The following is a 23,877-nucleotide window of genomic DNA, read 5'->3' on the forward strand; positions in this document are numbered from 1 at the left end:
AACATGAATTAATTGAGAGGAAAATATTTCTTAGACTTATAAAAAATCCAATACATGAAAAGATTTTATAAATTTGACCTCATCAAATTAACGTTTGCTCTGTGAAAGATCCTGTCAAGAGGATGCAAAGATAGATTTTAATGCGGAAGAAAATATTTACAAATCATATATATGACAAGGAATTTGTATCTAGAGTATATAAAGAACTCCCAAAATTCAACAGTAAAAAAAAATACAATAAAAATGTTCAAAGGACATTAAACAAACATTTTAGTTTTTTTTATTTTTTTTAAATTTATTTATGATAGTCACAGAGAGAGAGGCACAGAGACATAGGCAGAGGGAGAAGCAGGCTCCATGCACCAGGAGCCCGACGTGGGACTCGATCCCGGGTCTCCAGGATCGTGCCCTGGGCCAAAGGCAAGCGCCAAACCGCTGCGCCACCCAGGGATCCCAAACAAACATTTTAGTGAAGAGAATATAGAGATGACAAGATGAAAAAAGATCAATCATTAGCCATAAGAAAAAGGCACATTAGAATTACCAGCAAATATCACTACATTCCTAACAGAACAGCTAAAACATAAAATTAGTGTTCTCACCAAATGTGGATGAGGAGGAGGAGAAACTGAACCACTCACACATTGTTGGTAGGAGTATGAAAGTGTACAGCTACTCTGGAAAAGAGTTTGGCAGTTTCTCTTAAAACTTAAAAAAAAAAAAAAAAAAAAAAAAAGGACTTACATATGCCCTGGCAGTTACTTCCTTGGGAAGATATCCTAGAAAACTGAAAATATTTTCATATTAAAATATGTAAATGAATGTTCAGGACAGTTTTATTAAGAATAGCCAGAAACTGGACATTATCCAAAGGTCCTTCAATGATGAAAAAGCAATTTGTGGTACATCTATACCATGGGACACTAATCAACAATACAAATGGATAAATTGATGCATACAATGACTTTTTGGGACTTCAAAGAAATCATGCTGAATGGAATAAAGCTAAAAGAATACATTTTTCGTGATTTCATTTTTATCCTAGTAGTGAGTATATATAGCATTATAAAGATGAAAAACTAGTGGTTGTTAGGCGTTTAAGATGGAGGAAAGACATGGCTTTATAAGAGTAAAATATTGGAATCTTGGAATCAAGGTGCAGTAAGTAATTTGATTTCGGTCATCATGGTTACTTGATTTTGGCCAAATATAGTTATGTCACTTGTAATAACATAGCATAGAGCTACACACACACACACAAATATGTGAATTTATAATCGGTAATATCTGAATAATATCTATGGTTTGCATGAGTATCTATTTCCTGGTTTTCACACTGCACTATAGTTATTCAAGATGTTAACATTGGTTTAAACTGGAGGAAGTGCTCATGAGACACAAGTTTCTATGAAATCTATAAATACCTCAAAAAGGTTTTTTAAAAAAAATTATCTTCTTGAGTCCTTGAATTATTGAATTGTGGAATTCTGGACAGCATTGGATGACTTTATTTAAAAAAAGGTATACATTTGTGTTGTTACCCAACCCCTGTAAATTTCCACAATATGAGGATTTAGTTGTAATATCTGTATGTATAAATATTACCCTGATTGCCAACACAAGGTATATTAAAAGGAACAATTAACTAGGTACAGAAAATAAGCATGCCTTTCTTCTTTGTCCCAGTTCTTCACTCTGGAGTGAAACAGGAGAATCAAATGTCATCCTATAAATGGTGGAGTCTACTTAAATGAAGCATCTCAAAAAAGTAAGTGTGGAGAGTTATATAGGAGATTTAGCTGTCTCTCTTCCCCTTCACAGAGAATCTCTTCAGAAATATAATGGGAAGGATTTGGGGTTCTTAAACCCTTTGGAATGTAAATTATTTTTTTTTTAGGAAAGAGAGAGATGTTACTAGTATCAGCAAATTTAGAAGTCAGAGTTAGGGTGATTTGCCTACTATTGAAGTGTAAACATAAGTCCAGGGATGTTAGTCACAAACTAATAATTAGTTGAGCTAAGTAGTCACAAACCTTTAGGTTTTTATTTTTGAGCAGGTGACAAGTTTCAGTAAAATTTACTTGGAAAGACTTTACAGAAACCCAAATTTTTTTCTTGCATAAGAAAGGAATGTAATCAAGATTTTAAAATGATTTTAAATGTGCTATTCTTCTGTATTTTCTAGTAATGATTTGTTACATTTCTTTGATAAATTTGACATCCATATATCACTATTTTCAGTGAATTTGATACTGAACACTACTGAAATTATTAACAGACAGCATTTTGTCCCATAGGTGGATCATTACAGCGGGCATGTGAACTTTAAGATTTTATTTATCTTCCTCCAAGGAACTGAAGGAGAATTAGAAATATTATGTGGACCACTTACCCAATTGTGAAGTTGATTAAGTTTTGATATTAAATGCTCTAAGCAAATCTATCCCCTCTCTTTGAGAAGTGCTTTCCTGAATTGTGTAAGAATGTCTTTCCTCTCCTTATGCTCCCTCTATATAAATTTGTGACTGTCTCAATAGCATTATTTTTCACAAGATTTAATATTTCACTCATGCCTTTATTCCTAATTATCCTTAAGAGAAAATATGTCCATATATGTAAACTTATTGATAAATATTTAGCATACTAGAGATATTAAGAATATCAGCCATCAGTTTATTTTTTAATTTAAGAATTTTAAGAAATTTTAGAATTTTAAGATAATTAAAAGTCTCATTGTAGGCCCCAGTAGATGAGTTTGCTGAAATATTTCTTCTTGGAAAATACATAAAATGTAAGTGTAATAAACAATAATTCTATCAGATTCTGTTTAGAAAAATATCTAATGCCTTCTATAAACTGAATTTACAGACAACTTACTTTATTTTGCAAGATTTCAAAAAGAACAGAAATTGATAAGTGCCTGAAGCTTTGACTTTGAGTTCTTATTGTCAGGGATTTTTTTTTTAAGGTGGCATAGGTAGATCTATAAGCAAAAATGATACTCAGAGACTCTTAGAGACTAAAATAACGACATTAATATTTCTGGCAGGTGATTTCTCCACTGATAATTCACCTTCTACAGATTCAAGGTCTTAAGTTTTTGTGTATAGGCATAAGATTGTGAACCTTTTTTCCTTGTGAGCTTACAGTATCAGCCCAATTTGACTATATATCAGAGCACCTGGGATTGGCTTGTGTAAAATGGGTTTTGAAACAATCATTGAAATTTTGTTAAATGATTTAAACAGCCTGAAAGCCATCCTTAAATGAATACGCATTACACCTTTGTGAATAATATCCACAATTACTGATGACAAAATCCAAGGAAGACAACAGGATTATAAAAATGTCTAAAATGCCTGTCATGCAGAATCTCCAGAAAGGAAAAGAATTAACATCTATAGAGATAATAAACCTGTTTTTTGTGCTTTTCTATATTATTTTCATATTGCAATAAAAGGAAAAGTTGTTTGTACTGGTGCTATACTAATTCAAGCATCAATATAGTAAATTACATTTAGAAAAACACAACAACAAACACTACAGATAAATACAGAAGCTTTAGGTAAGTTTTATGGAAGCTTTATGGAAGTTTCTAAGCATATGCAAATGTAGAGAGAAGAGGATCATGAACTTTGAATCCTGCAGCTTCACCAATGACACCTACTTTAAAACACTGTTTCACATATATGCCTGCTATTGCCTACCTACAAATTAGTTTTTGTGACATAATCACAAAAATTATGCCATTTTTTGATAAATATTTAATAATATTCAATATCTGGTTTGTGTTTAAATTTCACTGCTTATCAGAAAATATTTTTTTATTTTAAATTTGAATACAAATGAGCCTCAGTTATTACATTTGGCTACATGTCCTATGGCTCTCTTTTTATCTATAGCCTGTCCACCATTTCTATCTTGTCACCTTTATAATGCTAGTTTTTTTTGGGGAAAAAAAAAGTTAATATTACATTAAAAAATGCTTAAAAACTGCTAAAGATAACCAATACTTCTGTCTAAAATGTACTATTTAAAAAGAGTGTCATTTCTTAAGGTAAACTTTCCACTCAAACCTTCATTTTTTTTCTTTTTTTAGATTTTGTCAAGCTGTGATCATCTTATAAAGTTTCTAAGAACAATATCAAAGGATATTTTTGTCCAGTCAGTTCATTCTCTATAGCTAAGTAAGTACATATTTAAGATAGTTTGAAGTAGACATGCAGAGTTTCACACTATTTTTAGAGTTAACTATATTTAAAATGACATTATTATATTAATTTTCAAAAGTATAAGTAATTTAGAATTTCTAATGCATTTATTCTCATTTAAAAATATATTTCCAAGACACTTCTTATTTTTAGAAGACATGTATCAGTAAGAGAAACTATAGTTTACTTTGTTTTTATTCCTTAGGTTAGATTTTCAATAGAAATTATATCAGCATATTTTATATGTTCAGTACACTTAACACAAAACACTATGAATTTCAGTAACTTCTTTTAGAGGACCACATTAGATTGCATGAATATAAACCATGGTACAGTTCCAGAGAAACTTGCACTGGTACATTAACATAATCCATTTGTAAATTTCAGCATATTTTTCTGCAATATTTCTGTCTATAGACCACTACCTGAAATTTCTGTACACAATTATAAAACTATACAAATAATTCAATGGTGTCTAAAACTGCACCTTAGACTTTAATATTTTTTTTCTATGTACAGAATCCTAAAATATTAGAAGCTAGAGAAGGAAAAGACTTCTAGGTCATCGTGTCTCTCTCAGTTCCAATATGAGATTGTTCCAGGCAATATATTCTGACATATTCTGTCTGGGAGAGATTTCAAGTGATTCCAGTAAGAGAACTTCCATTACGTCCCATGGGATGCCATTCTGCAATCTAACACACTTCAGTAGAAACCAACTGAACATTCTTATAATTTCATCTCTTCCCTTTTGCTGCACGTTGTAGAATTTGGTGTTAGAATGATGCTTTGTCATGTTGTCCTCCAGATAGGATGAGCTTCTCTGCTGCCACCATTTTTTAAGTGTAAGGAAAGGAAAATATTATTAGAATAATAAAGAAAGCTTACTGTATCATACTGTGTTTAATAATACTGTAGAAAAAAACCTTTAAATATAGCTGCAATATAATTTTGTTTGAGAAATTAAATGCTTTAGTGACTTATAATATGCATTTTCTAATCTAACCTAATATGCCTGATTGAGAAAAGTGGCTGGAAAAGAATGCTGAGCTAGTCTAATTTCTTAAAACAGAGGAGCAATTTGTCCAAAATCAGTTGAAATGAATATTTCAGTTAAATTCATATTTCAGCATTCCCAAACCTCTAAAAATGAAAACATTAGTAGAGATAAATAGGCAATGAAAGAAGGCTATTGAATGCAAATCCTTTAGTTGAGAAAAATCTGGACTAACCTTCACTCTAAAGCAGAAGCACAATGTTGAATGTTTTGTGCATACATAAGAACATTTCAAATATCAAATTATTCTTTTAGCACATCCTAATGTGACCCTTTGCATGAGTTCATATTTTCTCCTAAGGAAAAAACATTTTATTCTAGTCTAACATTAGCAATGTGTATACTACAGGCTAATTGGGGGAGAAAGTGTTCTTCTCTTATTTTTAATTAAGTACTGTTGATACATTTATATTAGAAATATTTTCATAGATTCTGCTTAAGATTACCAATCTATTTCAAATGTTTATTTCTTCTGATCCTAGCTTTCAATGAGGAAACTATTTGTGCCTCCTGCTATTTTAATGAAAATGTTGAATATCAACATTTCAAACCTTTTTTTTTTCCTTTTGGACTCAGTCCCATCCAATAAAAACCCAGAGTATATATATGTATGTTGTGTGTACATGTATGTGTAAATACATACAAGAACATTTCAGGGGATCCCTGGGTGGCTCAGTGGTTTAATGACCCAGGGCGTGATCCTGGAGTCCTGGGATCAAGTCCCACACCGGATCCCTACATGGAGCCTGCTTCTCCCTCTGCCTGTGTCTCTGCCTCTCTCTCTCTCTCTCTCTCTCTCTCTCTCTGTCTCTCATGAATAAATAAATAAAATCTTCAAAAATTAAAAAGAACATTTCATTGCAGCAATAATTTTTAAAGAAAAAAAATCTCAGTATCTCTTTTTCATGATATCATTGATAATATCTGAGTTTTTAAAAAATACATAAAAATTAGTATTTCAATTATTTATCTCACATTCTATTTAAATTACGATCTGTTTCATCTAGGGGTGTTGGGGTGGCACAGTTGGTTAAGTGTCTGACTCTTGGTGTCAGCCCAGGTCATGATCTCAGGGTCCTGGGATCAAGCTCCACATCAGACTCTTCCCTCAGCATGGAGTCTGCTTGAAATTCTCTCTCTCCTTCTCCCTCTGCCCTTCACACTCTCTCTACTGTCTCTCTTCTGTCTCTAAAATAAACAAATGAAATCTTTAAAGAAAAAGGTATATTTTGTCTAAAAAAGATTGAATCAGAAAGTGTAATGGCCAGTTTAATTCTATTCTGCTGGTAAATAGGAGGGTAACTAGATTCAAGATATTTGTTGCTCTGTGATTTTTTTAAAACAAGATACTTAGGTTAAATATCTTTAAATTTTCTGAAACTTTGCCTTTATTTATAATTTTTGTTGTTGTTATCTTTCAAATATAAATAATTTGGTGAATGTTTTAGTAACTAATTTTTTTATTTAGAAAAGTTTGGATATATTTTATTTTTATAATTTTCTATGAAGTTTTTCTTTTGTTGGTAACATAGTTCATGTTAATAATTCTGTTGACTTCCTGTACACTAATATTTAACAATCTCACTTTCAATCATTTGCATTTATATAACACACCTCTTGCTCACACTTTAAAGTGCTTTACGGATCAGAACAAATGAAGAAAACACCAATTCAAATAAAAGTGTTTAATTTGGATTTAAACTGTGACAGGGTCTATGAGAATTTAATCCCAAGAGAAATAAAATGAGAATTAAATACTGGCGGTTATTATACAAACAACAGTCTATTTTACTGCTAGCCTATTTCTAAAATGAAGCATTTAAAATTAAAGTAAAGGAGAAATGAGGGATAATTATAACATGTCAAACATGCAACTTTATTCTGAAGAACTGAAAACATGCCAATTTCTCAGTCATGGTGTGAATATTCCAGAAGGGTGTATTGTCAAATGACAAATTTGGGGCATGGCATGCAAAATACTAAAATCATGTAACAAATTATATTACTATGAATATTGTTAAACAGACTTCTGTTGTTGGTATTATATCAGATCTCTATAAAGTATATACATTGCTATACACAGCAAAGCTTCTGAAGAACTTCTAGCATTCTGCTTTGTTTTTATATACATAGTTTTTCTTTATACTAGGTTGTGAGGGTTTGTAGTACTGTAAGTGGAGTTGAGGGGAAAAGCCATGGAGGGAGATAATAAAGTAAGATGTATTCAGCTTTGTACAAACTAATAATTATGGTCTAGAGGAAGAAAGAAATCAGTGATACTAATAATGTAACATAGCTGTTTACTTTGAATTTCTGTCTGTCATTTTGTATTATTCTTATAACTATGTTGATATCCTTAACTTGATTATCAAAGGATTCAAAATACACATTTAAATGTGTCTAACTTAGAAATAGTATATATCATCTTTTGAAAACAAATAAGTAAATAAAATTATCCAATCAACTTTTGAGGGAAAAGAATACCATTAAACTGATATATATTTTTTTTGACTCATGTACTTCTCTACAGCAGACAATTCGTCACTTTTTAACTTTTTTTAGGAATAAAGCCTCATCTACTGTTTCCCAATCTGCCCCTATCTCTATGCTGTATAAACTAAAAGTATTCCTTAGGCATTGAATCTTCTTTTACAATATGGCTATAACACTTAACGACTTCATACAATTCTGTTGCAAACAGGATACCAAAATAATACGTATGTTATTTTTCATCACAGGTCATTTGTTCAATATTAGCTTTCCTTAATTATGAATTGATGGGAGGCTTTTAGAATATATTTAATTATTTAGAATAAATTTCTAGAAAAAAAGGATTTCTGTTGCAAAGAACTTACATATGTATTAGGATTTGCAAAATATGTAAAATACATTTCCAGAGATAAGGCTAACACATATGTAAATAGAAGCAATTCCTATTTAGAATACAATGAAATTCATTTTAATTCTCCTATGAGTAGATGATGTGAGAAATTTTGTTAAAAGTTTTCATGTTTGTAAACAATTCTATTGCTATACTAAGCTCTATTTGCACTGTGGGATGGATGCACATTAATAGTTTACCATTAATATTTATTTATTGATTTATTATTTTGTTTCTCATTTTATGTTAATGTTCATATTTGAAACACCTCTATAGTTTTGTTTTTTGTTTTTTGTTTTTTTTAGTCAAGCAGAGGAAAGCTAGGCTCTTACAACATCATCATATCTTCTACGCCCTTTTTTTCTTTTATGTTTTTTTATTTTATTTTTTTTATTTATGATAGTCACACTGAGAGAGAGAGAGAGAGAGAGAGGGAGAGAGAGAGGCAGAGACACAGGAGGAGGGAGAAGCAGGCTCCATGCACCGGGAGCCCGACGTGGGACTCGATCCCGGGTCTCCAGGATCGCGCCCTGGGCCAAAGGCAGGCGCCAAACCGCTGCGCCACCCAGGGATCCCCTCTTTTATGTTTTTTAAAATATAGAATTTATCAGAAGTATTTTATAAAAATGAATTTCTGACTATATTGAAAGTTTTTTTCTAAATCTTCCATAGTTATTGGTCTAATCATTTTTGTCTTTTAAGGTTTTGTGCTTTACTTTTTTGACATATAGTTGACAACTAATATTATATTAGTTTCAGGTATACAAAATAGTGATTCAACTCACATACATATGAAACAGATAAACATAGTTACTCCTTGTCTCCAAAGTTATTACAATATTATTCACTAAATTCCCTATGCTGTACCTTCATCCCATACCTAAATTATTTTATAATTGGAACTTTGTACCTCTTAATCTCCTTTATTTTTTTCTCTCACTCTCTCAACTCCCTTCCCCCTTGACAGCTACTAGTTTGCTGTCTGTATAAGTCTTTTTTTGTATTTTGGTTTTTTTGTTTGTTCATTTTGCTTTATAGAATCCACACATAAGTGAAATAATATGGTATTTGCCTTTCTCTGTCTGACATTTCACTTAGCATAATATCCTCTAGGTCTATCCATATCATCGCAAATGTTAAGATCTCATCCATTTTATGACTAATATTCCATTGTGTACATATCCTACTTCTTTATCCATCTATTGTTGCACTTTAGGTTGTTTCCATAGCTTAACTATTGTAAATAATGCTGCAATACACATAGGTGTGCATATCTTTTCAAATTAGTGTTTTCATTTTCTTTGGGTAAATAACCATGAGTGGAACTACCACGTTGTGTGGCACTTCTATTTTTAATTTTTTGAAGGAAAACTCGTATACTGTTTTGCACAGTGGTTGTACCAGTACACTCCCAACAACGGTGCATGAAGATTTCCTTTTCTTTACATTCTCAGCAACACTTGTTTCTTGTCCTCCTGAGTCTAGCCTTTCTGACTAGCCTAGGTGTAAGGTGGTATTTCATTGAGGTTTTGATTTGTATTTCCCTAATGATTAGTGATGTTGAGCACTTGTTGAGGAAAATATACAAGACCCTATATGATATGAGTTCCCCCAACTAACGTCTTAGAGCCAATAACTTTGTGAGAGAATTTACTTTTTTCTTACACCTGTGCTCCTACTAACTGCCCTTTAAAATGATACAGAAGCATGGGAAGAGATTAGTTGTCCTGGAGCCCTTCCCATGGTGTGACCAGCCATGCTCAAGGCAAGTACACTTCACTGGACTGATGGGAGCTTAGGAGACTGTGTGCATTTGGTCTAGTTTTTGCGTCTAACTTTCATGAAAAAAATTCTGTACGAATAGTTTCTAGAGGTGGTTAATAAATTATCAAAAAAAACATAATGAAATATGTTTAAGGTTTTTGAAATTAAAACTATAATTTAAAGCCTTGATAAGATGCCATTATTTTCCTTAAAAAGTGGTGAGGACTTTAAGTAATAATCATTTTCTACAATGACCTTTACTTATTGCATGATTCACTTGTCAGTAGTTATTTTTTTATACTATTCAATGTCTGATTATTTAGGGAACTATATTATTCTCAGTGCTTGGGGTCCTGTATCATGTTTTCATACTAAATAATGACTGATAAGTTTTCCCTTTAAGTATAAATGATTAACCACAAACCCAAATACAAATTCATATAAATTTATTTGAACACTTTACTTTGCACTAAATATAGAGAGGTTTTCTAAGTGTGTTATTCAATAGAAATACATGTTTTGTAATTCATGGGTATATTAGTTGAAACATAAGGAAATTACATTTTGTAGATCAAAATGATGAAATACTGGCAAGTATATAAGTTTTGACATGACCAAATAGAGTATATTTCATTCTCTTCAACATTAATTATGTAGCAATAGCATCAAGTATAGTATTTCCCACTACAGGCTAGTAACTAATGACAATAATTAATAAATTAATTAGTTTAAGATACAAGACTTATTTACAATCTATAATTTATCTAAGATATTTTTTTTCTAAAAATTTCTCACAGCATTACTATAGATAAAAGCAATACCAAATTTGCTATGAGTTTTATTAAAACTCAAACCATTCTACAATCCCTAGATATTTGAAGGGATATAGAGATATAGATTTTATTGTTATATTCTAACATATTTCTTCAGAATAATTAAAACATGAAAATATTTTGTATAATATATGCATTCTTATTCAATCAATGAAATAAGCTTTTTTAGTGCTGGAAAGTGCAGAAAATAGGTTTGCAAAACATGCTTAGTACATTGTCCATAATAACCCAGGTATTATAAATGGAGAAAAAAATTGAAAACTGCTGTCTAGGCTCAAAGGATTACTGACAGGTAGCCTTAACCTGAGATTGTTGCCATCAATGATTAGAAAGTAATCAGTCATTTTAGCACATTATTTACTTTTGGAATAACAAAGTTTCTTGTTGCCAAATCATCTTCAGGTTACAGACTATTTTTGTGTATGTGTATATATTTTTCTTCTTTTGTTATACATTTTATTTTGTTTAATTCAAATAGAAAATGTTCTTAAAATGTTTAATAAAAGTTACCTAATATGTATTTTTATCTTCCATTTTTCTATGCTTTTGAATGGCATAGAACCTTTCATGATCTTGAAAATATTAAATGAAATTAGATTTAATTTCTCAGATATAAAGTGCAACACCTTGAAAGGTAAATGATATCTTATGTGTTGCATTGTAACTTCCTTTGTCTCTACATATTTTTTATGAATGTATCTTATAGAATTTTAAATTTTCTTTAAAAATTAGCAATAACATGCATACTATGTATACTAAAAATGAATTATTTTTAAATACTATTCTCAAAGCTAAAACATATTAGAGATCTAGAGAAAGCTTTGTTACAAAATATGATATAAATCAAAGAAATACAGAGTTTCCCAGGGTTGGTAAAATAAATTTGGTACCTTAGGATTAGTATATTTAAAAATATATATAAGGTTTTTTTAGAGGTTTTATTTTTTCTGTTTCTATTGAGATATAATTGACAATTAACATTTTTAAGTTTAAGATGCATATCATAATGATTTGATGTATGTATATATTGCAAAATTATTATCACAATAAGGATACTTAACATATCCGTCACTTCACATAAAGTATTTTTGTGTATGGTTTGAACTTTTGAGATCTACTTTTTTAGCAACCTTCAAATATGCAATACATACTGTATACTATAGTTATCATGCTGTATATCACATCCCCGGAATTTATTAATCTTATAATTGGCAGTTTATACCCTTTGACTATTTTTACCCATTTCCCACAAACCCTCGCTTTCCATCCCAGTCAAGTACCACCCTGTTCTCTGCGTTTATGAGTTTTTTTTTTTCACAGTTAAGTGAGATCACCAATAATTGAGTTTTTCTGACTTATTTCACTTAATACAATGCTTTTGAGGTACATCCATGCTGTCATAAATGTCAGATTTCCTTTTTGTTGTTGTTTTGGCTGAACAATATTCCTGTGTGTATATATGTGTATGTATTTTGTCCATAGATCAACATTTGTGTTTATGTCTTTGCTTTTGTAAATAATGCTACAATGAACATGGGGGTTGTGGTGCAGATAAAACTTTAAGATTGTGATTTTATTTCTTTCAGATACATACCCAGAAGTAGAATTGCTGAATCATATAGTAGGGCTAGTTTTAATTTTTTGAGGCACCACCATACTATTTTCAATAGTGGTTTCATCAATTTACAATCTCTACAGTAGTGCGCAGGGTTCCGTTTTCTCCACATCCTCACTGACACTTCTTAGTTTATTGTTTTGATGAAGGCCATTGTAACAGGTGGGAGATGATTTCTCCCTGTGTTTTGATTTGCATCTCCCTGAAGATTAATGATATTGAGCATCTTTTCATGTTCCTTTTGGCCATTTGAATCCTTGGAAAAATGTCTCTTCTGGTCCTTGCCCATTTTTAATCAGATTATTTTTGCTGCTATGTTAAGTGAGTTTCTTACATATTTTAGATATAAATCTTTTATCAGATACATAGTTTGCAAACATTTTCTCCCATTCCACATCTTGCCTTTTCATTTTGTTGATTGTTACTTTTGCTGTGCAGAAACTTTTTGGTTTGATGTAGTCTCACTTCTTTTTTACTTTTGTTTCTTGTGCTTTGGGTTTCATATCCACAAAAATTGTTGCTTCCTGCATTCTCTATCTGATCTCCAGTGGTCAGATCCTGAAAATTCATCCAGTGATCACTCTGAGGCGAGACCTGAGTGCAACTTTGGGAAATGTTTTAAAATGTTGGGGAGGGGATCCCTGGGTGGCGCAGCGGTTTGGCGCCTGCCTTTAGCCCAGGGCGCGATTCTGGAAACCCAGGATCGAATCCCACGTCGGGCTCCCGGTGCATGGAACCTGCTTCTCCCTCTGCCTATGTCTCTGCCTCTCTCTCTCTCTCTCTCTCTCTCTCTCTGTGACTATCATAAATAAAAAATTAAAAAAAAAATGTTGGGGTGGCTGGATCCATCTTTGGCACTCTTTTTCCCTAGCAAGGCCTTCTTAGAGAGGCATTGCATAGGGAAGGGTGATGTGGTCAGAATATAGCTGCTTTTCTTATTCTAAGTTGGTCCTTCTCAGTCTTTCTTACCCACTGGAGTGCTTCAGCACCACCATTGGTCTCTGGGATTTCCACAATGGCATCTGTCTCTGTATATTCACTAGTTGGTGTTCTGAGGGGGACTAGAAGTTGGGAATGACCTATATCACCATCTTCATGGATTAAAAAAAAAATGCTGCCATTTCTTTTCAGAAATAGGTAGTGATTAACCTCTTTTTGGTTGTATTTTTACTCTACTTTTTCATAAAAACAAAAATCCCTGGTTTTATTAGGGTTCAAATTATTGGCCATGTTTTTAAAAACATTTTTAAATCTTTAAATCATAAAGATTATTTATGGGAAAGAGAGAGAGAGAGAATGAGAGAAAGCATGAGCAGGAAGAGAGGCAGAGAGAGGAGGACACTCCTCACTGGGCAGGGAGTCTGAATCCCCAGGATCCTCAGATCATGACATGAGTCAAAGTCAAGTGCTTAACTGAGCCACCCAGGCACCCTAGTTATCAGCCATATTAAGAAAACATTTTTAAGCTTATTATTATTTTTTACAAGCTCTATAAATTGAAAACAGTATCATCATCATCTTTTTCTTAATGGCTTTATAACACACTTAGGAAGATACCGTGGAATTTTCTGGATTTGATTTTTTGTTGTTGTCACAGCATGTTGATTGATTTTCAGTTGCTGTATAACAATTGTTTGGAGGACACCTGGGTGTCTTAGCATTTGAGTGTCTCCCTTCAGCCCAGGGCCTGATCTTGGAGACCAGGGATCGAGTCCCACGTCGGGCTCCCTGCATGGAGCCTGCTTTTCCCTCTGCCTGTCTCTGTCTCACTCTCTGTGTCATCCATGAATAAATAAGTAAAATTAAAAAAAAAAAACACAATTGTTTGGTGAGATGTATGTTTTATTTATAAGAAAAGTGGTGAATAAAAAAGAAAAAAGTGATGTCTTACTCATCTAGTAATATTCACATGCATACCTTAATATCTTTTTTCTTTTCCTTTGCTAAATATGAGTGTCTTAGAACTTCAGCACCTGCCTTTGGCCCAGGGCGTGATCCTGGAGACCCGGAATAGAGTCCCACGTCGGGCTCCCTGCGTGTAGCCTGCTTCCCCCTCTGCCTGTGTCTCTGCCTTTCTCTCTCTCTCTCTCTCTGCGTCTCTCATGAATAAGTAAATAAATAAAATCTTTAAAAAATGAAATTTAACAATTTGCAACAACGTGGACAGAACTAGAGTGTATTATGCTATGTGAAATAAGTCAATCAGAGAAAGACAATTATCATATGATCTCATATGTGGAATTTAAGAAACAAAACAGAGGATCATAGAGGAAGAGAGGAAAAAATAAGATGAAATCAGAGAGGAAGACAAACCTTAAGAGACTATTAATTATGGGAAACAAACTGAAGGTTGCTGGAGGGGAGGTGGTGAGAGTATGGAATAATTGAGTGACAGACATTAAGGAGGATACATCATGTAATGAGCACTGGGTGTTATATAAGACTGATGAATCACTGACCTCTACCTCTGACACTAATAATATATATTTCAATTAATTGAATTTAAATTAAACCATAACTTAATTTCCATTCAAAAAACTAAAGGTTTTTTGTGATCTAAATTTTGAAATGTTTATTTAATAAATTTATTTATATTTATTATAAAAGGAGATATAATTATACTTGATTGTGTCATTTTCTATTTGTCACATTATCTATTTCTAATCCTTCCTTTGATTCCCTTCCTTTTTTATGATCTGTGGTTATCTGTGTATTATAGGTGTGAATGTATTTATAAGTTATATGGATATTTTAACTTCCTCTCTGGCTTACTTTTATCATTCTGATTAATAGCAAATAATCTATTCTTTATATGCAGTAATCATTGATTCTCAATAAAAAAATTGTGCTTTAATTTCCATACCTATTTGTCCCATTCACTTTTGTATATTTTAGTTACATTAATTTTATATCATAGTTACCAATCTATTCTTTCAGAATTTCCAAATTTATTAATTTTATATTTTATTTAATTCAGTTTTAATATTTTGACATCTTACATTGATTTATATTTCATATAATTTACTGGTCACCAAGTTTTTCTTTTATTATTATTAAAATGTGAGACATGCTCTATTCCATAAACCCTCAAATTTATAGACATTATTAGGTTGAATTAGAGATCCTTGTCTTAACCTTTTCTTGTCTCACATCTTTAAACTTGTATCATATTTTTATAATTTTCTTTTCAATGATTTATAGTTAACATACAATGTTATTTTCAGGTGCACAACAAATTGAATTAACAATTCTACACATTACTCAGTGCTCACCATGATAAATGTTGGAGCCATCTGTCACCCAATGTTAATACAATATTATTGACTATATTCTTTATTCTGTACTTTTCATCTCTGTGACTTATTTATTTTATAACTGGTAGTTTGTATCTCTTAACTCCCTTGAGTCATCCCCCCCCCCCCGCCCACCTCTCCTCTGGTAACCAACAGTTTGTCCTATTCAAAACTGTGGTTATTTCATTTGTTTGTTCACTTCTTTGTTCTTTTAGATTTCACCTAGATCTGAAATTATTACGATATTTGTGTTTCTCTGTCTGACTTACTTTACTTACCTCAGGTCCATCTATGTTGTCACAAATGGCAAGATCTCATTCTTTTTTATGGTGGAGTAATATTCTATTGTGTATCTATTATATCATGAGAATTATTTCTGGTGTTTTCGAAACAAAATTAGCATCTTAATCAAGTTGTTTCTTTTTAATTAATTATTATTATTATACATTTATTTATTCATTATCATTATAGATTTATTTATTCATTTGGGGGGGGAGAACATGAGTTGAGGGAGGGACAGAAAGAAAGGGAGAGAGAAAATCTCAAGCAGTTCCTCTACTGAGTATGAAGCCCAGTGCGGGGCTTGATCTCTCCAACACAAGTATCAACCATGCAATTAAGTATCTTCCCTCTATTACTATTGATTTTCTCTGTATTTTTATAACATATATCAATCTGTGGCTTAAGGTTGTAGTTTTTCTTTGGTTCAGTCAAGACTGAGTTCCTTGGCTATTTTATTTAAAAAATAAAAATAAACAGTCCATATTTCAAGGTAAAATTTGGATAGTTGTACATTATTCTCCCATTACTTTTTAAACCATAAATTCTATTAATGTTTCTGAATATTTTATTTGACAAAATTTGAAAAAGAAAAATAAAAGCCAGATTAAGAAACTAGTTCTTTTGCATATGGAGAGAAAAGAAAATAAAGTTAAATGTTTTTAATGCACATATGTTCTTAGTGCAAATATTTAAGACTGTGCAAATGTTCTCAGTTTGCAAATATTGAAAATATGATTTCCTGCTATGTACGTTTTAATTTTATAAAATCTCTAGGTTAGCTTACTCTAAATTGATCATGATTACTTTAACATTTATTAAGATTTATAAATTTATAATTTGTTTATTTTAAAAATTTAAAGGGTTACAAAACAGATGAATTGTCTATCAAAATAAGCCAAATTAAAATCTGAAAAATTAAAACCAAATTAATATATCTGAAAAGAATATAGGCAAATTTCTCAAGAGATAAAAAAAATAATCTTATCACTCAGGAAATTTTAAGTGGTCTTTTTTTTTTCTTTTTTGGTCCAACTATGTGAATTGAAAGTTCACAATGATTCATATTAATAGATAACTTCCTTTGTGTTTTACCCAGGAAGAAATAGTTTTTCTCTATACTCCATACTCAAGAAAATTTTTATCTGTGAAAGCAAAAATAAACCAAAACAAAAGAAATATTTTAAAAAAAATAGTGTCATGAACTATTTATTTGAAGAGGCACCCAATTCAGAGTACAATATATATCTTCTTATTTGAAGTTTCAGATATGCATGTCATAAGAATGGTAAGTATGTGAATTTTTCTTGTCTCAAATTTTCAAATGCTTTTTGTTTTTCTGTAGTGTCCCATTTTTTAAGAACAATGTTTTTCACTACTTTAGATACCATAACATAAAACAAAATTTTCAGCCAGTGTGACAAATAATATTCACCACTGGGGACCAAAAGGGTGTCTTCTTTGTAAGAATAAAATAGCATGGAGACAGATCTCTTCCATTTCTCTCAGAATAGTCAAACGTTTTGCAGCCTAACTTTATTTATTTATTTACTTATCTTTCAACGTATTCACAATCCAACTGATTTCTAACATTTATTGAGTAACTATAGCATTCTGGACGGGGAGAATGTTTCATTAAAAGAAAGTAGAATAACTCTAGTTACCTGTATACTGTTAATGATGAGCTCTTACCTGTTTATCTCTGAATCTCCTTCCTACTGAAATAATTTAGGTTGAAAACATCCCATGACTTTGATACTTTGCTTTTTTTTTTTTTTTTTTACTTTGCCTTATTTCTGATGATTATTTCTTTGCTACCAATTAGGCTTGGAAAGTATGTTTATTTAGAATATTGATTAGGCAATATGTTTAAATTTTCTTTATTAGTATTTCTAAGTTATGTCACACGATTAAAGAAACGTGTATGTGTGATATTATTACTGATTCATTACCAATTCAAGTTATAATATGTATGCTCCCATTTAAAAACAAATAATCAAAAGAAAATAACTTGTCAAGAAAAGAATATTTAAAGAAACATATTGCTTTGCAAGAGTCCCAGTATAAAGGAAAGGTGATTATCATTATTCCAGTGATTTGATGTGTGCAAATTTATCATTTTTTCCTCAAAAGTCAACCCTTCCACATTACCTATGTGCCTGACCCAATGAGGTAAAAGGAAAAGGACAATTCTACAAAAGGCTTTGCATCTTAGAACTAGAAACTCATTGCCTGGGTTTCCTTGGTCTCTAAACTGTCATTAAATTGCATGTTATTTTACGTCTGTATCTAGGGGTGTCTGGGTGGCCCAGTTGGTTAACCATCCAACTCTTGGTTTCAGCTCAGGTTGTGACCTGAGGGTCCTGAAATCAAGCCCCATATCAGGCTCCATACTGAGCACAGAGTCTGCTTTGGATTATCTCTTCCTCTTCCTCTACCCACGCTGCTTGTGCTGTCTCTCTCAAGTAAATAAATCTTTAAAATAAAAAAAATCAATCGATCTGTAACCATAGTCTCTAATTCTCTCATTTTCATATGCTGAAAACCCAGATTCTATAATTATGGTTGCTTAAATTTAGAAAAGGAATAATGATTATATCATCATCTCTTCTTCACGGGTTTCTGAAGGTCAAAAGTATATTCTAATAATTATTCAATAATAATTGAAATCTAGGCAAAAAGATTCTTTGTGAAAAGTGTTAAATTGTAGATTATTGAAGCTTATAAAGTTCAAAGCAATTTATTATTTTATGAAAATTTTAAAGAAAATTGTGCCACATTACATTTTAGTTGCAGAAACATCTAATCAAGAATAAATTAAACATTTTATTAATAGGTTTTCATTTATTATGAAGTAATATTTTTATAGAATATTTGAATACATACAGCTATAAAATAAAGTTATAACTAAAATAAACTAAAAACTCTTCTGGCATAGAAAATTCCTCTTAAAATTTTGATATATGAAACTGGAAACTTTGTATATATATGTCCCATTTTTAAATTTATCATGCTGTGACAATTATATTTACTTAAAACCATGACTCTACTAGTTCCATATTAAATATACTTTGTCCAGTGTCTTCTAGTTATTTATATATCCTTGTTATTTTTATTATTTATTGACAGATATTTCATTTATTTTTAATGTATAATTAGAAAATATGCTAAAATAATGTATTAATTCAGAGGTTTTGCATATCTCTATTTTATTAATCTTGCTCTTAGACCTGGAACATTTTAAAAAAAACTCAAGGAAGTTAATGTGCATTAGTATTATATATTAAATTTCAAATATTTTAAGCTGTGAAAATTGGTTCAAATTAAATATTTCTTTTCAGTATATTTATCTCATGACATCTTTTATGTTATATCTTAAATAATATCAACTTGATCTATAATATTTTCTTAAAGTAAGAACTTATCCTTAAATAAATATACAATTGGATTATCAAAATTTCTTTACTATTTTGAAATTTAACTTTCAGTAATAAATGAAATATTGACAAAGATTTGAAACTTTTCTTAAATTTTTGCAAATTGTACATTGATTTATCTGTTTTTTTAGTACTAAACAGTCTTTTTAGGTTTAGATTATTTTATGGAAAAAATAGCACTTAATCAAGTACTAGACTTAGTAAAATGCTTAAAAAATATTATCAGGGTGCCTGGGTGGTGCAGATGGTTAAGCATCTGACTCTTGGTTTTGGCTCAGGTCATGATCTCAGGGTGGTTATATAGAGCCCCATGTGGGGCTACATGCTTAGTGGGGAGTCTGCTGTAGATTCTCTCCCACCTGTGCCCTCTATCTCTCAAATAAATAAATCCTTAAAAAATACTAATCGTACTAATGTATTTATAATTAGATATTTAAAAAATCATCTCAGTAGTATGATTGTGATTGAATTAACCCTACCAGCTAATTGGGAATTTTGTTTTATATTAACCACTGTACTTCAATCATGCTGCTTAACAATTCTAAAAATTTCAGAGGCTTATAACAATAACGGTACATAGTTTTACTTCTGTACACATTTTTTATTTGTTTACTTTTTCTTTTTATTTATCTTTTTATTTGTTTCCTTTTTTCTTTTACTTAGGTGGCTTTTTTTGTTGGTTTATCTTTCACTTTTTAGTAATTGTCCATCCTGAAGGACCAATGTACCTTTTATTGGAAAATGGTTGAGACTTTTGGAGATCCTTCTTAGAATACTTTATGCTCATATGAAAAGGGAATAAAAAGCTAAGGTAATATATTCTACAAGTCTATTCTGGTAGTTCAGAAATATAGCAACTGCTAATATTAAGGGTAGAGAAAAGTAGTAATAGAAGGCTTTACTCTTTTATTCCAGGGAGTCTCATTCTTACTTCACTCTTTTTATAAATAAAAATTATATGTACTTAAGGTGCACCACACGATGTTTTGGTTTCCACTATGAAGTGATTATAGTCAAGCTAATTAACATGCAGTAACTCACATAATTACATTTATATGTGTAGGTGGTGAGAAAACTTAAAATTAACTCTCAGAAAATCTCAAGTATACAGTATAATGTTATAACTTTAGTCACTATGTTGTACATTAAGTCTAGGATTTTATTGATCCTACGTAACTGAAATTTTGTACCATTTAACCAACATCACAACACTTACTCCACTCTCCACCCCTCATAACCATCATTCTAATTTTTGCTTCTGTGAATTCTGTAGAATTTACGAATGATTTTAGATTTCACAAATAAGTGAGATCATGGATATTTTTCTTTCCATGCCTGGTTTATTTCACTTAACATATGACTTCCAGGTTCATTCAGGTAGTTGAAATTCGCAGATATCCTTCCTGCTTAAGATAGTAAAATATTGTCTTGCATGTATGTGTATATATGTATCTAGATCTGTCTATGTATGTGTGTGTATATGTATCTAGATCTGTCTATGTAGATAACATATGTATTATTGTAGATAATATGACAAAATTGCTTTGGCTATTCAGGGTTTTTTGTGGTTCCATACACAATTTAGTTTTTTTTTTTTCCCTGTGGAAAATGCTATGAGATTTTCATAGAGATTGCATTGATCTGTATGTTGCTTTGGCTAATATGGAAATCTTAACAAGATATATAACTTCAAGTGTACAACATAGCAATTCAATAATTCTATACATTAAGCCATGTTAACCATGATGAATGCACTTATCTTCTTGATATATTTTTGCTTTCATTTGTCTTAGAATAAATTTTTTAATGATTTTATTGATTTATTTTAGGGAGAGAGGGATGAAAGTGGGGGGGGGGGAGAGGGAAACGGAGAATTTTAAGCAGGTTCCAGGCCCAGTGTGGAGCCTGACATGAGGCTTGATCTCAGGGCCCTGAGATCATGACTGGAGCTGAAATCACTGAAATCAAGAATTGTACATTTAACCAACTGGGCTACCCAGGTGCCCTCATCTTAGGATGTTTTAAAATTTCCTTTTGATTTCCTCTTTGACCCAATGATTATTCAAAAATGTGGTGTTTGGTTTCCCTGTATTTTTTAATTTTCCCATTTTCTCATTGATATTAATTCCTAGATTCATTACTTTGTGAACCAGAAAAAAATACATCGACTGATTTCAGCCTTCTTAAATTTGTTGAGACCTGTTTTGTGGCTTAACATATGATCTATTTGAGATTACACTTTAGAAGAATATGTATTCTCCTATTATATGAAAAGTTCTAAACATGTCATTAGGTCTGTTTATCTACAGTGTTTTTCGAGGTGATAGTTTATTGGTTTTCTATCTTTATGGTCTATCTATTATTGTAAGTGGGGCATTAAAGTCTCCTATTGTATTGCTGTCAATTAGTCACTTTTGCAATTATGGTTATTAATATTTATGTCAATTTTATATCAAGGTTAAAAATAATTTATGCACTACTATTATAGTATTATAATAGTATGTATGGTATAATATATTTCTGTGTTTACTATGTATTTACCTTTACCCTTGAAATTTAAGATTCCACATGCTTTCATGTTGCTGTTTAGCTTGTTACACAATCTGGACTTCAAGTTATATTACAAAACTGTAGCAATCCAAACAGCAAGATACTGGTACCAAAATAGACACATAAGTCAATGGAACTAGAATAGAACACCCAGAAATAAACCCAGAACTATATGGTCAATTAATCTTCAGCAAAGTAGGAAAGAACATTCAATGGAAAAAAGACAGTGTCTTCAACAAATGGTGGGGGAAAATTGAGAGCAAAATGCAGACGAATGAAACTGGACCATTTTATTATACCATAAACAAAATAAATTCAAAATGGATGAAAGAAATAAATATGAGATCTGAAACCATAAAAATTCTAGAGGAGAACATAGTTAGTAACCTCTTTGATATTAGCCATTACAATGTCTTTCTAGAGATGTCTCCTGAGGCAAGGGAAACAAAAGCAGAAATAAACTATTGGGACTTAATCAAAATAAAAACCTTCCCTTTAAAAAAATTATTTATTTATTCATGAGAAACACAGAGAAAGGCAAAGACATAAGCAGAGGGAGAAGCAGGCTCCATGCTGGGAGCCCGTTGTGGGACTGGATCCCAGGATCCCAGGATCACGCCTTGAACCAAAGGCATACGCTCAACCAGTGAGCTACCCTGTTGTCCCAAAATAAAAAGCTTCTGCACAGCAAAGGAAACAGTCAAAAAAAGTAAAAGGCAATCTGTGGAATGGGAGAAGATATTTGGAATGGCATATCTAACAAAGGGTTAGTATCCAGTATAAAGAACTTATAAAATTCAACACCTCAAAAATAAATAATCTAATCAAAAGGGGCAGGATGCATGAATAAACACTTTTCCAAAGAAGTCATATAGGTGACCAACAGACATGTGTCATGTTTCCTTACATGTCATGACTCACCTCTCTCTTCCTGCTTCCAAAATTCCCTTTGTTTCTGACTTTTAAAAAATTGATTGTAATGTGTCCCCATATAGTCTTATTTGAGTAGATGCTGGTCAGGTACTTTTAAACTTCACAAAACTGATGTTGATTTTTTTCCCCCACATTTAGGAATTTTTAGCCATTCCTTTTTAAAATGACCTTGCTTCTCTTTCTCTTTCTCTTCTCCTTCTTAGACTCCATTAAATGTTTATTGGTTTTTTTGACAGTATCCCATAAATCCTGTAGGTTTTCTTTATTCCTTTTCATTCATTACTTTTCTCCCTCTCTCTTGATAGTTTCAGATAATTTGTCTTTCATTTAATGTATACTTTCTTCTAACTGATTGAGTAGTTGAAGCTATCTATTATATTTTTTCACTTCAGACATTGTATTTTTCAGGTGTAGTGTTTTATTTTATATAATTTCTGCCTCTGTTTAACTTCTAATTTCGTTCATATATCTTTTTTTTTCCTGATTTTTGTTACAATATCTATCTTTGTTATCTGAGCTGCTTTAAGATAATTATTTTGAATTCATTGATTTCACCTCTTCCAAATGCCACAAACTGGCCTAGGTAAAAAAAAAAAAAAAAAAAAAAAAAAAAAAAAAAAAAAAAAACACCTCCTCTCACTGGTAGGCACAAGGATACTAGCTAGATGAGACATTCCATGGCTCTAAGTGACATCCATGTCCAGAAACTTATAAAGAAGTGAGTTCTGTGTGATTATAGTACCACTGTCTTAGGAAAGTGTCATGGGTTGCATGGGGGAAACCCCCAATTAGAACTATAATTATGGCAGGTGTCTGATTTTATAAAAGTGCTTTGTGGCAAGCACTGATCCCCAAACATGAGATTTCACAGTGATGTCAGCATGTTGTAGGACCAGAACACAATTGTGCACTTGGTGGTAGATGTCTGCTTGTGGGCTCAGGCATACCCAGTCTCACCAGGGCTATAGGGATACAGCGTCCTCAACTACAGGGTAGAGAGGGGCAGTGCTTGGTAGCTTCAGCT

The 23,877-nt window shown here is 31.6% G+C and overlaps 1 long non-coding RNA gene across 1 annotated transcript in view; it reads left to right on the forward strand.

The window, feature by feature from the left end:
* Window positions 1-1,689: 1,689 nt before the first annotated feature.
* LOC129502568 (uncharacterized) overlaps window positions 1,690-23,877 on the forward strand; it is a 41,971-nt gene continuing 19,783 nt past the window's right edge. The window contains exons 1-2 of the long non-coding RNA XR_008662984.1: window positions 1,690-1,768; window positions 4,100-4,187. This is a non-coding gene — a long non-coding RNA (uncharacterized LOC129502568). The remainder of the gene's footprint in view (window positions 1,769-4,099; window positions 4,188-23,877) is intronic.

The sequence above is a fragment of the Nyctereutes procyonoides genome, unplaced genomic scaffold (genome assembly GCF_905146905.1).
Source record: "Nyctereutes procyonoides isolate TBG_1078 unplaced genomic scaffold, NYPRO_anot_genome, whole genome shotgun sequence".
NCBI classification, from domain to species: Eukaryota; Metazoa; Chordata; class Mammalia; order Carnivora; family Canidae; genus Nyctereutes; species Nyctereutes procyonoides.